The following is a 17,253-nucleotide window of genomic DNA, read 5'->3' as shown; positions in this document are numbered from 1 at the left end:
AGGACTGTTCTCATATTTCCATGGCAGAAGAAGTGGAAATTGAGTAGGGGCTTCTACTGCTTCAGTGTGGACTGACACAGACATGTGCTATTCACATTTCATTGAGCAGAACTAACGATAGGGTTTTATCTTTTGACAGTAAGGTTGAAAGTGTAGTTAGTTATCCATGTGCCCAGGAAAGAAATAACTTTTGTTGAAAAGCTTAACACAGGGATTGTATCATAAGTAACTGTATACCCCCAGTACTTGGCACAGAGTTTAACAATAGATGTTCAATAAATGTTTGGTAAATTGAATCTAATCTAGTTCAAACTTGGGTCATTTTACTGATGGAAGAAGTGAAGCCCTTCAAAGAAAAGTGACTTTCCTTAAATTATTCAGATATTTACATAGCTAGAGCAAGAATCTAGGTCTTTTGCTCTTTTTACTATATTAGATATTCATGGAAAAGTTTGTTCTACAAGAATTGTATGATTTCGTTGGGTTGTGCATTATTCCCATTAAGGCTATGAGTTTTGTTTGTTGGAATGTTTGTTAACTTGCTTTGCATTTTTGCTTACAGAGTTAACAGAGATATGACATGAACATATATTAGAAAAATGATTCACACACAATAGAAAAAGTAAGTATAGATTATCAGCTTGTTGCCAGCAGCACCAATAAATTTTTTTTGGTTACTAAATAGCCCATATAAGTTTGAGCAATATTGTCTCACTTACTAGTGGCATTTAGTTGCATAGCAAATGCTTTTACTGATAGAAAATAAAAGAAGATTGAAGAAAACCACACGGTATTATCAATTATTACCCATTCTTACTTCTTCTTTCTTTACTGTAGTTTTTGGAATGGTAATTTAGTGTATTTGCTTAGCAATTTCGAGGCCTATTTTCCCATTTTATCCTTACTAGCTTTTTAGGTAGTAGGTAGGGATGCTCTTAGTGCTGTCTGTGGAAATATTGCAATCCTATGGCTATTATAATATCTTTTTTGGCAACTTTATTTATTTCAATGCTTGATGGTCTTATTTGCTTTACACCTCGGGGTTCTCTTCAAAACTCCATTGAGGTTCTCTCTTAAGCTGTACCTCTATAGGTAATATTCCACTTGAACATATAAACTTTAATGCAATGTTTCTAAAATAAACTCATAATCTTCTTCCCTGCTCTCAAGCTTCCTCGAACAAATAAACAAACTGGCAGAGACTGTTACCTGTAGCATGTGGCTAATTTCTAGTTGGAGAATATGAACAGAACTTATGAGTATTTCTTCCATGTCTGGCCCATATCATTTTTCTGGTCAATGAACAAACAAATAAACAAGCCAAATACAACAATGAAGATTAAAAAAAGAAAAAGAAAAAGAAAACCCTTCCTAGTTTCCACCTGGCTGGAGAAGACTGTGCCAAGCTTGGAAGCCATATTGTTGAAAGTGGCAGAGCATTTTATCGACTTGAGTTCTTCAGTGACTATGGAGAAGGAGCTCTATTACTCTACTAGACTGTTTGAAGAGCAAGCAATAAACTTATTCCATGTTGAGTCATTATTTGAGTCTATTGTTACCACAGAATACTTTGATACAGAACCTCAGTTTGTGTATCTGTGAAATGGGAATAATAACTACCTTACTTTGAGAACTAAATGAGATAATATAAACAAAGCACTCATTTTAATGCATGACTCATAAAAGAGATATGATAAATTTTAGTCTATTCCCTTCCTTCCTTCTTCATATAGATAAGAGAAATACAATCCTTTTAATTCCCTTCAGAAACTTCTGAATCCACTACCAAATATAATCCTTTTAATTCCCTTCAGAAACTTCTGAATCCACTACCCCTCTTTCTTGACAGAGAGATAGTGGTTATGAGATTGAAACTCTGTACATCTCCCAATGCTGAATGTACACACAGACATGGATCCAAATCCACATTCTCTTCCCTTTCTCCTGTTTCAATACTGTTCTTTCTGCTATTTAATAATAGCCAGTATTTATTAAGTAATTAGTATATATCAGGTAATATGCAAAGCTCTGCATGGATTATACAATTAGATCTCATGATGTAGACATTGTTTCATATCCCCATATTTCAGATTAAAGAATTGGGAGGAGAAAAATTAAACAGTTTGCTCAAAAAGCAAGTAGATCTTCAAACTCTCTCATTCTGTTTTCACTTTTTATCTGCATTTAAACGTGAACATATCCCTGCAATCTTGAGAAAAACGATTCCATGAAACTTGACTTCCTTCTTCATTATCTTCACTTTCTGTCTCAACTTCCTGACCTTCACTCTTCAAGCCCTCTGCTCTCACCACTCCAATGAAATGCCTCTATTTTCTAGTAACACATCCACTGGAGGCTTCCTGGTTTGGATTATCATTCAACCTTTCTGAAATATTTAGTTCTGTACCACTCTTTCTTCCTCAAAACACTAGAGGAGAGTTCGTTACATGCCACACTACTTTTCTAGCCACTCTTTCTCAGTCTAACTTTGGGGACTCTTTCTTCTGACAGTTCCTTGAGTGCTACTGTCCCTCAGGGTTCTATCCCTAAAATTTTCTTTTTTTTTTAACATTAAATATTCTGCTTATAATATCTTTTACTCCTACAGTTTCAATTGCTATATATGCTACTCATTCCTAGTCTTTTGAAAATCTCATCTACACTTCTCTTTTGAATTCCATATTCATTTCATCAATTTCAAGTTGAGATTCTAAATTTAGATCCCACATAAGCACCTCACATTTAACATATATAAAACTGTACTTATAATTTCTCCCTCTAAAATATTTCCTTCTAACATTTCTTCTTTTGAACTCCTCTGTCTCAGGAATTTGTCTATTTGTCCAAATTAGAAATTGCACATCATCTTGGGATCTGCTTTTTCATTCATCTCCTAAATGCAGTCAAGTTCTAAGTCTTGTTAATTAATGCAAAATTTTATTTCCTAAATATACTTCCTAAATGTATGTGATAGGCTTTTTTTAAATCATCATTTACTACCAATTGCCATTATTCATGCCTTCTGTGCATCAGAAGCTGATGCAATATGATTTGCCATTCTCAGAAAATAGCATGTCCTTTCATGCTTTGAGAAATGATGTTGTCTTTTTCTTTCTTTTCTGGTTGGAAAACTCTTTCAATAATCAGCTATATTGTCATTACCAGTGTGAATCTTGGGAAGTTTCCTGAGGTCAAGCTGGCTGCTCACCTACCCTCCCTCCTATGCTACTATAGAGTGCCCTGCACTTAGCTCATTTCTTAATATTTATAAAAAGTTTCTAAGTCTGTGCCTGTTAATCTCCCCTTCTAGACTGTGGCAGCCTTGAGAAAGGAAAGGCTGTTTTTGTGACAGTGAATTGGATCCTTCCTAATTTAAAAATATATATATATCTGCTAAAGAACCAGTTCACTGAATGGTCATTCGCCAAATGATCAGATTCACCAAATTTATCAGTTTATCCCAAATAGTTGTAATAGTTAAAGTGATTAGGATGTTTAAATTTGGTCCCCAATGATGAAATATGATTTTCTGGATATTAACTTTTTAAGGTTAAACCCAACCTGAGAACCTGGCAAAAAAAATCTGTAAATGCTAAAGAATCAGTTTTGATTTTTAAAATTTCTCAAAGCAAAAGCTGTTTTTCAGCTTTTTTTTCTTTGAGGGGGTTATTTTATATGTAATGGGACTTCTTATCTACCTCAGATATAGTTTCAGTTATCTCTGAATGTCATTTCCTATTTTGGTAAACTTTATGTGTTTTCCTTATTCTTCTGCCACTTCCTCAAAGCAAACCAGCTTTCCTTTTATATCTCTAGTATTTATAGTTTAAGATTAAATTAAACTTTAATTAGGAGATTGAACTTTAAATTTAAATTCGCAGGCACTAAAATAAATCAGAATTTTAAATTAAAATTTAATGAAAGAAAAATTTTAAATTAAACAAAATTTAGAATTAAAATTTAAATTCATTCAAAAGAATCAGAGTTAGCTTAAACCATCACATCTCACATGAAACTAAAAATGTGTTTTCTATCAAGGAACAATTAAGGTATCTTGACTTGGTTGGTAGTAATTTGCAAATGATTCTCTATGAAAGCACACACACACAAAAAGAAAAAAAAATGACCACAATGGACCAAATGAAAAAGATACAAAAAATGGATAAAACATAAATAGATTAAAAATACTGTAAATGAAAACAGATGAATGCCAAAAGGTTGACTCAATAAAAATGACATTTTAAAGGAATAAAAATCAATATAAGTGAGTAATTTCTATGTGAAACTTAAAATTTTACTTATGACATATGTACTGTTTTATATTCAGTCATCAAATCAAAATATTTCTCTTAAAATTTATAAGATTATTTTTGTTAAGTCACTATGTTTGATGGATTGATTTTCAGGAAATAAGCCACGTAGTGAACTGATTTTTAGTGATTTTTCCCTGCTTATTTGCCACCAGCAAATTTCCCAAACTTCCAACTTCTCCAATTTCCATAACTACTTCTGTGAAATTGAAGTTTCTCTTCCCCCTGAGATGATCAGCAGTATTCTTAAGTGATAGTCATTTATTCTTTCATAACTGAGGTTTCTTAAGCTGCTCTGGCTTGACCTTTTCTTCCCTCCTAGACCTGGCCCATATCTGCTCTTAGGTGTCTCAGAAATTCTTCAAATTCAGTGTTTCCAAGACTGAATGTAGGCATATTCTTCTCTTCTGGTCCCTGCCATCCCAACTCTTCAAACTTGTTCTTCTTTAGATTTTTTTTTTTTTTTTTTTTTTTTTTTTTTTTTTTGACAGAGTCTCACTTTATTGCCCAGGCTGGAGTACACTGATATGATCTCAGCTCATTGCAACTTCTACCTCTGAGTTCAAGAGACTCTCCTGCCTCAGCCTCCTGAGTAGCTGGGACTACAGGCACCTGCAAACATGCCCGGCTAATTTTTCTATTTTTAGTAGAGATGGGATTTCACCATATTGGTCAGGCTGGTCTCAAACTCCTGACCTCAAATGATCCACCCATCTTGGCCTCTCAAGTTCTGGGAATACAGGTGTGAGTCATAGGATTCTCTTTTTAGGATATGGCCACCATCCATCCAGTAGCATAAGCCAGAAACAAGGAATCAACCCATCACTAGTTATTCTAGATGTTTTTCAAATGTCCATTCATTTCCATTACCCTGGTTCTAGTCCAAGGTACCATTCATTATCTTTTGTTGAAACTCCTATAATAGTCTATTGTCTACATTTTGGAATTGTGAACATTACATTTTTAAACTTAAAAGCTTAGAACAAAGGCTGTCACCTAGTAAGCATTCACTACATGTATGAGTGGACATTGTATTAGTCCGTTTTCACGCTGCTGATAAAGACACACCCAAGACTGAGCAATTTACAAAGAAAAAAATTTTAATAGAGAACTCACAGTTCCATGTGGTTGGGGAAGCCTCACAATCATGGCAGAAGGGAAGAAGGAGCAACTTACATCTTACATGGATGGCAACAGGCAAAAAGAGAGAGCTTGTGTGGGAAAACTCCCATTTTTAAAACCATCAGATCTCGTGAGACCTAGTCACTATCATGAGAACAGCACAGGAAACACACACTCCCATGATTCAATCATCTCCCACTGGGTACCTCCCACAACACGTGGGAATCATGGGAGCTACAAGATGAGATTTGAGTGGGGACACAGAGCCAAACCATATCAGACATTTAATTAAAGTAGTATATTCTTTGGTCTTCTTTTATCCTCATTTAAGATTTTATTTTAAGATATTTAAAATATATTTCTAAAATACAGATTATATTGCCCTACTCTTTGAAACCTTTCAATAGCTCCCTATTACTCCCAAAGACCTAAATTCATTATATGACCTAGATGGTTGTGCAAGCTTTGGCTTCTGAACACCTTTCCTTGTTCTTGGGACACCTTTCTCCCTCTCGGGCTCCAGGCACTGACTGTAAGGCCCTGGAATGTGCTCTGCCACTGTTTGGCCCAGAGCTTTGTTCGTATACCTTCTAGTGCATCCCTTCTCCTGCCTATTCCAGCACGCTGTGCCTCTTTTTCCCTCTTGCTTTTCTTCCTTTATTAAAAATAGACTTTATTTTTTAAAGCAGCTTTAGGTTCACAGCATAATTGAGCAGAAATTACAGACAATTCCCATATACTCCCTGCCCCCATATATTCACAGCCTCTCTCACTCTTGCCTTCCTTTTAGCCTCCCACGCTAGATCTGTTTCTTTTATTAGCTCTAATAAATAAATATATTAATATTTATTATTATTAATAGAATAATAAATATATTATTAGTCATATATAAGAGAGCCATATTCTCTTCCTTCACACATTACCTTGAGATTGTAATTTTTTATTGTGATTATCTGTAGCTTGTCTTCTTCTCTTCGTAAAGCATAGAATCCATGAGGTCAAGGACTGTATTGACTTTTTTTCCCTGAGATCTAATCAAGTGTCCATCATATAGAAGGTCTTGAATACACATTCATCATTGTGGTTGAATGACATATATCATATAATCCTACATAGTTTCTGGGTAAAATGTATCTCTATGTAATTACCATTACAACAGTTCAAAGATCTAAAATAAAAGTTAACCATAATTTTGCTATTTGTTTCTGTCTCAGGCGAATTTAGCATTTCACATTTATAACTATTCTGGTCCAGTAGCTCTTAAAATTTAACCACAGATATTATATTAAGTATACACACACCGATGGAAGTAAAATTATTCTGTTCCATGTTAAATATAATAATTTACTTCTATTTTTACTCTTTCTTATGTCTATTTTCAAACCTGAAGTGTTTGATTTCCTTCTGCAAAAATTTGCTTACCTTACCTGAGAGGCACATACCACCACAAGGGGGCAGAGATAGACAAATATTGAGTTCTTTCGACTGCATTCTGTATCCTGAGAATATTCTTTGACAGAATAAATTTGAGCCATTATTTTTTCCATGAGTCTCTTTTTTCATTTGCCTTTCAATTTGAAATCTATAAGTACTATTATCCTCTTCATACAGTGTATGCGTTTTAAAAGATGAACAGACCTCTACTATATAAATTGTAGGCATTATATACCTTAACACTTCAGTACATTAAGTAATTTTACAGTTATAAGAATGATATGCTAGACATTGCAGTAAATTGTTCACTGGTAATTTCATAGCTAGTTTCTACTGTCTTATCTTTAGCCTACACACACATACACACATGTACACACACACATACATAGATATGTTGGTGGGGGGAAAAGAGATTTTATTTTTGCATAATCATTCAGGGAATATTTAGGTATTTATGTCACAGAAGCTAGAAATTAAACATTTGGAGAGAACAGGATTTTATCGTACCATTTTATTATTCTATCCTTTGTGCACTAAATACATATTCATCTTTACTTTGAGTAAGAAAAGCACATGCTGAGCTATAAGTATCTATCCTAACATAGTTCTCATAAACAGCTTGGGTAGGACTTTATGTCAGCAATCTAATTACATAACTGACCTTGTTTTATTGGTTATTCTGAAATTTAGTTCTCCGTAAATATAGAGCCCATCCAATTTAGAGGTGAATTTTAAGAATGTTAACTTTAATGATAATGAGATAATGTATGTGTGAACAGATGCCTTGGTTAGAAGGAATTTTAGAGGAGAAAGAGAGCTTTTTATTATAAAAAAAACCAGTAGCAGAAAGAATGTGACTGATTCAGATTGGGAATCACCAAAGTTTGGTAACCACATGAGAATTTCAGACAAATCATCTGAACTTGATGCCGGGCATTCAAGGTCATCCCTAGTCTGGGCCCACACATTCTTGCTGGCCCTTTTCTCATATCTCCACCCACCCTGCCTTCCATTCACCTGGACCACTTGCCTTTTGAGGAACAAGTCATACTTTTCCATGCTTCTGTGTCTTGGCCCTTGCCTGCTTTCCTAATCTGGAATTACACCTCTCCACATCACCTCTGAGTTTTCTCCCAAGTAATGCAAATAACTGAGCATATTTGTCATACTCTGATTTCTTGAGCTCATGGAAAGATATTGTTAGTAGTCCACAACACTTTCTCCAGTCTCACTTAAATGTAGCCTCAGTGCCCTTCTCAGTACAGCTTCTCAGAATAATTCAGATACCTACACCAAGTAATTTGGTTTATGAGATATTTGCCATCTTGGTGACTTAGCCCAAACTGGTGGCTAGTTGAGTAAGACCAGGATTGGGTGTCTTTGGAGAATGTAATTTTGACTTGAATATGGAGATGCTTGTAGAACAGTGTTCCTTCCTCTGAACATGGCTACAGAAGAACAAATCAGGTAGTCTGAAGGTAAGAAAATAAAACAACTTAAAATGTCATATAATTTTATTCATCTAAGTCGAACTGAGCTATTATATTCATCCACAAGCACTTATTATATTCATCCACAAGCTATTATATTCATCCACAAGCACCACAAACAAAATAAACATCCACAAGGGTCATGTTTATTTTGTTTATCACCATATCCCCAGCATTTAGCCAAGGGTCTGGAACATATCAGGTACTCAATAATATTTGCTGATTGAATGAACTAATAGTGAATAATGGCAAATATTATATTTCATGCCACACCATCTTCTCCATTAAATGGGGTAGATTTGCACTCTAAGCTGGTGACTGCTCTGGAGAAAAGGTTCCCAGAGAAGTAAAAGTGAAAGTTTTTTTTGAAGGTCAGAACATGACCTTTTGGAGGTAGCAACAGAAAGATACCAGCAGTAAAGTTGGGAAACCTGTGAGTGCTTTGTCTAGTCTGCTTCACTTCAAAGTATCAAAGAATCACATAATTTAAAGAGTTTGGAACAAAGATTTATTCTGAGTCAATATGGATTCTATTAAATTGTACCTAAAGTATAAGACATTGGCACTGTTCTGAGACCCAATCTTTGGGAAGATTTAATTCACTCTTAAATTTTTGAGGGAAAATATTTGAAAATCTTCCAAGGACATTTAATGTGATTTACATTTCTAAAGGTCAGTTAAGTCCAAAAGTTAATTCCTCTTATACACTGGTTTCCTAAACTGAGAATAGAAGATTGAAAACTGAAAATTTTGTTATTCATATGACCACAGGAAGTATGAACAATTTTTAGTTTAAAAACCTGAGTTGTAGAAGCAGATGGCCTCTGGACCATCTGTCTCATTTTTAAAAATTCAACTTTGATTTTAGATACAAGGGGTACATGTGCAAGTTTGTTATGTGGGTATATTGCACTCAAGTAGTGAGCATAGTACCCAATAGGTAGCTTTTCAACCCATGCCTCCCTCTGTCTCTCCCCTCTTTAGTAGTCCATAGTGTTTGTTATTCCCATGTTTATGTTCATACGCGCTCAATGTTTAGCTCTCATTTGTAAGTGAGAACATGTAGTATTTGGTTTTCTGTTCCTGCATTAGTTCGCTTAGAGTTATAACCTTTAGCTCCATCCATGGTGCTGCAAAGGACATGATTCTGTTCCTTTTTATGGCTGCATAGTATTCCATGGTGTACATATACCACATTGTCTTTATCCAATCCACCATTGTTGGACACCTAGGTTGATTCTAGGTCTTTGCTATTGTAAATAGTGCATTGATGAACATATGAGTGCAGGTGTCTTTTTGGCATAATGATCAATTTTCCTTTGGGTATATCTCAGTAATGAGATTGCTGGGTTGAATGGTAGCTCTGTTTTAAGTTCTTTGAGAAATCTCTAAACTGCTTTCCACAATGGCTGAACTAATTTACAATCCCACCAATGGTATAAACATTCCCTTTTTCTCCACAAGCTCACTAGCATCTGTTGTTTTTGACTTTTTGATAATAGATATTTTGACTGGTAGGAGATGGTAGCTCATTGTGGTTTTGATTTATACTTCTCTGATGATTAGTGATAATGAGCATTTTTTTCATATGTTTGTTGGCCACTTGTATGTCTTCTTTTGAGAAGTGTCTGTTCATGTCCTTCACCCGTTTTTGAAAAATGGGATTATTTGTTTTTGTTTAAGTTCCTATAGATTCTGGATATTAGACTGTTGTTGGATGCATAGTTTGCAAATATTTTCTCCCATTCTGTAGGCTGTCTGTTTACTCTATTGATAGTTTATTTTGCTGTTCAGAATCTCATAAGTTTAATTGGGTTCTACTTGTCAATTTTTGTTTGTATTGCTATTGCTTTTGGTAACTTAACCAAAAATTATTTGCCAAGACTGATGTTCAGAAGGGTATTTCCTAGGTTTTCTTCTAGGATTTTTATAGTTTGATGTCTTACACTTAAATCTTTAACCATCTGTAGTTAATTTTTGTATATAGTAAAAGGTAAAGGTCCAGTTTCATTCTTCTACACATGAATAGCCAGTTATTTCATCACTATTGAATAAGGAGGACTTTTTCCATTGCTTGTTTTTGTTTGCCTCACTAAAGATCAGATGGTTGTGAGTGTATGGCTTTATTTCTAAGTTTTCTATTGTGTTCCATTGGTTTACGTGCCTGTTTTTGTACCAATACCATGCTATTCTGGTTATTATATCATTATAATATAGTTTGAAGTCAAGCAGTGTGATGCCTCTGGCTTTGTACATTTTGCTTAGGATTACTCTGGCTATTGGGGCTTTTTTTTGGGTTTCATACGGATTTTAGAGTAGTTTTTTCTAATTCTATCAGGAATGACATTGGCAATTTGATAAGAATAGTGTTAAATCACTAAATCTCTCTCCAGTGTTGTTTTGTGCAGTATTACCATTTTAATGACATTGATTTTTTTCAATCTATGAGCGTGGAATGCTTTTCCATTTATTTGTATCATCTCTGATTTCTTTCAGCAGTGCTTTGCAGTTCTCATTATAGAGATATTTCACTTCCTTGGTTAGCTGTATTCCTAAGTATTTCATTTTCTTTGTGGTTATTGTAAATGTGATCATGTTTTTGATTTGACTTTCCGCCTGAACATTATTGGTGTATAGATATGTTACATAGATTTTTGTACTCTGAATTGTACTAATATAATTTACCAGTTCGAGTAGCCTTTTGGCAGAATCTTTGGGGTTTTCTAGATATAGAATCATACCATCAATGAAGAGAGATAGTTGACTTTTTCTTTTCCTATTGAATGCCTTTTATTTCTCTCTCTTGCCTGATTGCTCTGGCTACAACTTCCTGTCTCATTTGTTAATACATTAAGGAAAAGGTAACTAAATACTTCAGAGAAAAGTAATAGCATATATTAGCAAATTCCTTAGATTTTGTCTCTTCCAGAGCTGTCAAACAGAACTTTTGCCATGATGACAATATTCTATATTTGTTTTATCCAATGTAATAGCCACTGGCCACACATGGCCACTGAGCACTGGAAATCTGGCTAGTACAATAGAGGCACCGAATTTTTAAGCATTGTTTAAAATAGTAATTAAAATTTATATTTAAATAACCACATGTGTCTAGTGGCTATTGTATTAGAGTGCATGTCCAGAAGAATATATGCTTAATTAAAATTAAAAATAAATTTTAGAAGTAAAATTTAAAAAACGAAAATTATAATTTTTGAGATAAGCTATTGATAATGTCAACAAATAAGACATCAGACTGAAAGCAGAAAAAGAAACTCAAGAATTGTAGTATGGAAATTTTAAAAAGCAGCAGGCTTAGCACTTACCATGCGTTAGACCCTGTGCTAGACCCATTCATTTATCATCTCAGTGAATGCTCATAACAACTCTGCAAGTAAATATTTTATCTCCACTTTATAGGCAAGAAGTCAGATATTACAATTTCCTCACTGAAAAAACTTAAACCCATCTGGTTTCAAAAGCCAGACTGTACAATTTGAGTGAGCAGAAGAAAAATATCCAGATATAATTATGAATGTGCATCTTATGAGAGGTTGAGGTCAGGCCTGGAATGAGTGTCACATCCAAATATTGCTCAGGAATTTCTTAAAGTCCTCATTGCTGAGTCTAGGCTTAGTTTCTGATGATGTAACAGTCCTGAAGTTAAAGGTGGGGTCAGGTGGTCCAAATTGGGTAGAAGAAGGTGAGGCTGGGGACCAGCCAACTGAAAGAGAGCACTGATATTCTAGGTGACCATCACTCTTGTAGAACATTGCTTTTCAGGTACCTGAGCAACAATTGCTAGCCTTGCTGTTTTCATTAGAGGTGCTGACTTATGACAGCATTCTCAGCTATAATTTTATGGTTGAGTACTTTGATGATATTTTTCTCTCCAGTAATGCTCTGTGACCTGATTTTCTCCTCATTTGTCAGATAGCTTATGTGATGTGGCTTTCACTTGGTAATTGCAATTCGGGGGCATTTCCCTGCAATAATGTGTCAAGAAACAGCTTCTGTAACACCAGAAAGCATGCTTCCTTATCATGAGGAGAGTGGAGATGTGCCTCCGCGTGTTGACTGTGTCATTAAATCTAATGCTTCTGGATGCATATGTCTAGGTGAGCACCTAAATAACGTGTATTCTACATCCTTAGAATAAAAGGGTATCAGCACTTTTCCTGCTGGTCTTTGGAGTTTGTGCCACAAAAGAATGATACTTTGCTACCTCAACTATTAAATGAAGGTGTCTGCTGAAAGAAGACTGAATATCTTGGTTTAAGAACTTGGCTTTCCCAATGATTGAAATGAATTCGATAGGAATGATGGCCCGGGTATCTATAGTGGGCTAGTCTTGTGTCTTGCTATCCTGGGATTCTTTTAGAACTAGAAATACAATGCCAGAACTCTTCAATAAAGATTCAGATTCTGAGATGAAGCACTGATCCAGGCAGTTTAGGATTGGGGCTAAGTCTCATTTAAAAATGGGGCCATGAGTGGTCAGAGGTATCTGTGGAAGCCAAATATGAGTCTGTTGCAAGATGGGGAATCCTTTAACAGATTAACAGTCCATGGAGTTAGTGGTCTAGGAGGCAACATGTTAGCCAGAAATGGGATATGAAAAGGATTTCTGAAGTGCAGATAAAATGGTGCTTCAATCTTCAGGGCCAAAGTAGGAGGGGAGCTGGAGAAGGAACACAGAATCAGAAACAAGATTGTTACAAGGTAGTTAGGGAGCAAATTGCTTGAATTGCAGCCCACTTACATTTGAGCAAATGTGCTTCCTGGAGCTGGGGGCTTGTTCTTAAAAGAGCCAGTTTCGTAGGACAGGTAACTTGCCGAAGTCCAGATCGACTTCAGTGCCGGGAGGTATAAATACATTTTGCAAAATCCAAATGTTCAAGCTGAAAGAGAGCCCATTTACTAAGAAATGATTTTTTTATTTGATATTCTTAAGTGTCAACCGTATATTAGACAATTTGTAGCCTTAGAGAGTTGCATGAAATTTCTGTAAGCACAGTACAATTGCTGGATGTCTCCTGCAAAAATAAGAAGAAATTCAGCTGAAAACCTTTTTCTCTTCCTCTTTCCCCTTTATAAAGAAGGCTAATAGGTCTCTCATTTTCCAAAATGTATCTCAGCTTTGGAATGGAGAAGTAGAAATGTGTTTTTTCTGTTTGAAAAGAAGGTTATCTAAACAGTGTAGTGTGCGATTCTATTACAGCTTGCTTGATTTAAACTCTGAGTGTACCTAAAACTCTCAATTCTACTTCACATGTGGTAAAAGGTCAAATTCAGTCTTGTTCTACCTTCCAAACATTTACACTCCCTGTCTACCTTATAGGGGAAGACAGACTATTATTAGCCTGTGGAAAAGGCGTACTGGGATTCATGTCATATAGAGAGAATATTTATTTTTCTCTTATTTTGCCAAGCCAATGGTGGTGGTGTCTGCAGTACACAGCTGATGCAGAGCTGAAACTAGATATGGTCCTATGATAGGCAGGACAAGAAGCAGAAAGGCTGCTCTTCTGCTGGCTATAAATATCAGCTCATTTTTCTCTTTCTCCTTCTCTGTAAAATTCTCTATACATGTATACAGGCCTGTCAACATATGCAAAGACATGTCAAACACATTAATAGGATTGTGAATTAATTCAAATCCAGTCGTTCTTTCGCTATACGTAAATGTTGGGTACATTATTTGAGCAAGTGCTGCCCACATGAATTGTCTCCAGACATTCATTTGTTTTTTTTTTTTTCCTGCTGTATTTTTCTGTTACTTCTTAGTTTAAGCAGATAACTTTTGTTTTTTGCTTCAAAGACATTTGCAGAATGGAAGGTAGAAACTTTTTGAAAGCAACCTTTCTGCTTTTTCGAAAAGACTATACTCACTGCAAGTGGAGAAGCGAGAATAGGAGTGTCGTTTTCATGGTCACCAAGGAAGATTGGAGAGGCCTCGGACTGGGGTTGGGGCAGAGACTGCTGGGCCCACAAGTAGAATAGCCCTGCCCTGTTTCCTTGGCAGCATCTTTGGGCAATGGTAACCTAGAAGTAACATCCAGAGAGGCTCCTCTCAAGCTGTGGAATTCCTACTCCCAGAAAACATTCCCAGACCCCAAGCACAGAACAGAGCTGATAGGTGCTAGGAAAGAAAATGTGAGAATGGAAAATGGGCTTCTCTGAAGAAACCAGTGAGAACCACGAACAGGATGGACCTGTGTAGTGCAGTGCTTTAGGACAGAATAAGACATACCACTCAGATTGTTCATGGCACTAAGCAAATGGGAGAGGTGGAGCCCGGTAATCACTGGGATTAAAACTCTCTTCAGATTGGTGGGATTTAGATTTAAGCTGATTAAGCAGGGATTAGATTTAAGTTAATTTTGAAAAAAAAAAAAAAAACAAAAACAAAACAGTGCTTTATTTCTTGCGCACCTGGATTGGTGGATTAAGTTTATCTGCTGTCATTATAGCAAGGAACATGAATATTAAACAAGTTATTACCGTTGTGAATTGACCTATGAAGTAATAATTGTGGGTACTTCGGAAGCAGAACTGTTGGGCCTAATTAAAAGTAGGTTTATGGGTAGGATGGATGGGGAGGAAATTATTCCCTGAATGAATAACATTTTAGCTGTCATCTATAGGATAAATTAAAGTTAGTTAGCTTAGTTAAAATTAAAGGGTGATCCAGGCAATGAACAGTGTGTGGAAATGTCCTGAGGTGGATAAGAGCTTGGGCCAGTCAGTGTGGCCAAGACATGAGAGCGAGGGGATAAATGGCTGGTGCAGAGGCAAAGAGGAGACAGGGTTCAGGTCACGCCAAGCCTACCAGCTCACGTTAAACAATGATCATAAGTGATGGAGAAAACCATGAAAGAATTTTAAGTAGGGAGTGAAATAAAAGATATGAGATTTCCTAAGATTAACTTTGCTTGCAGTTTAGAGAATAAATTAGACAAGTGACAAAGGATTGGGAGGACGAGCTAGTAGGTCTTGTGATTATAATTGATTGAACAAGCTGTGGCAGGAAGGATGGTGAGAAGTTTATAATGAAGAGATTTTGGACAATCATATCAGTGGACCCTGATGATTAATGTTGTGGTGAGGGGTGTGAGATAGAGAGGGAAAAGTGGGGATGCTTTATAAACTTCTTGCATAAGCAATAAGATAGAGGAAGTGAAATTATGGATCAAGAAACACTAGTGGAAGAACACATTTTGGGTTTGGTTTTGACCACAATGAGCTTGATCTACTTGGGAGATATTTAAGCTTTTACATGTATGTTGTAAGATCTACACTATTGGACATAATAATAATTCATTTTTATACTAAAGGTACTTATAAGGAATACTGTGATACTAATAATCTAAAGGTAGATGATTTTATTTCATTAGATACATTAAAAAGACATTTTAAAAAGGAATTAAAATGGACATGAATTGATATTTTTGACAAAGTTAACAACTTTGACCTCGAAACTGGCCAAAGGTAAATGTTGACATGAATAAAATTTCTTCTAATTTCCAGATGAAAACCAAGAAGCTGTTGGAAGACACATTCTGAATTGGCTAGCACAACACTCTGAAACTGGAGGATATCAACTGATAAGATATTAAGTTCTCCCTTAGTTTCAAATACACTGGGTTCATAAATTATTAACATAAACAATGGATGTTCCGTCAAGTTACCGTGAAGACAGCTAGGTCTGCACACCTCCACAAGTGTCGACCCCTCCAAGCACATCCTCCACCTGGAACTGTGAACTGAATGGATATATGTGTTGGTCAGAAAGGTCTTTACATCTTTGAATTGTAATGATCATGATTAGTTGCTGAGTTTGCTACCTCCCTACCTCCCTGCCTTCTACCTTCCAAGAATTATCATTATAAAAATAGCCATTTGGTTTATGGCATAAGCTTTATCACAAAGCTTGACCCAGACTGAAGAATCCAGGAAATTTCTAGCCAGCCTTTCATTTCCTTCATGCACAGGATCATGGTAGAGGCTTAGCATTTATCAAACTATAGCTTTTCCCCAAAGGAAAGGGGAACGGGAATAGACTAGCTGCTTCAGTAAGCAAAACAGGTAGATAACAAATAAGAGATTATTGGCAGTTTATCAGGGTCTCTTTGCTAAAACTCCTTGTCAAATGGCTAAGGAAAGACATTGAGAGAAATGGCTAAGGAAAGACATTGAGAGAAGACATTGGGAGAGCCCATGAGATCTGTGCTCTTGAAGCATTTTGTACTTTTCTTAATGATGCTTATCTTACTCTAACTTGTAGTAAAATTAAAAGGCAAGTTTTCTTCTTCTGAGGTGGCAAGTATAAATTTCAAATAGCAGACAGAAAAGAGTTAAAGGGCTTCTATGTGCCTATCCCAGCCAGCAGCATTTTGTCACGATCTGATTGCAAGGCTGGTTGCAACAGTTGGGAAGCATTTGGCCAGGGGGACAGTTTGAAATGGAAACAAGAAAAGAGTGTAGAGAAGGAAGCCTATTGTTCCCAGCAGTATGGTCTTCTTTGTGGCCTTGGGCCTGGCAGCTCTTCTTTCCAATATAACACCAGTGGAGCAAAAGGCCTCACATTGGGGGTAATGGGTAGTTAAGTTCAGTCAGGGGGCAGTTCAGATCTGTCAGGATGCAAATGTGTAACAAGCTTTGTGATCCAGAAAGTGATGGAGAGGCTAGACTGCTTCATAATTATTGTCAGGAATGTTCTGGATGAACAATGTGCTGGTCACAATGGGAGCCATAGATTAGATAACTTGGCTGGGTATATCTACTCAATGGATTGTTGTGAGGATGGACTGAGACAGTATGCCTGGGATGGTTGGTTCATTGTAAATGCTCCGTAAGTGTTAGCTGTTACCATGATAAGTCAGGCTCATTACCAG

The 17,253-nt window shown here is 36.0% G+C and overlaps 1 long non-coding RNA gene across 1 annotated transcript; it reads left to right on the top strand.

Annotated features, from left to right (window-relative positions):
* The first annotated feature begins 562 nt into the window (after positions 1-562).
* LOC104665975 lies at positions 563-16,117 on the top strand. The gene is made up of 3 exons (XR_748485.2): positions 563-622; positions 8,221-8,344; positions 15,887-16,117. It is a non-coding gene; the product is annotated as an uncharacterized LOC104665975 (long non-coding RNA).
* The last annotated feature ends 1,136 nt before the right edge of the window (positions 16,118-17,253 follow it).

The sequence above is a fragment of the Rhinopithecus roxellana genome, chromosome 8, assembly GCF_007565055.1.
Source record: "Rhinopithecus roxellana isolate Shanxi Qingling chromosome 8, ASM756505v1, whole genome shotgun sequence".
Classification (NCBI taxonomy): domain Eukaryota; kingdom Metazoa; phylum Chordata; class Mammalia; order Primates; family Cercopithecidae; genus Rhinopithecus; species Rhinopithecus roxellana.
The sequence above is the reverse complement of the archived record's forward strand: the minus strand, read 5'-3'. Positions and strand labels throughout refer to the sequence as shown.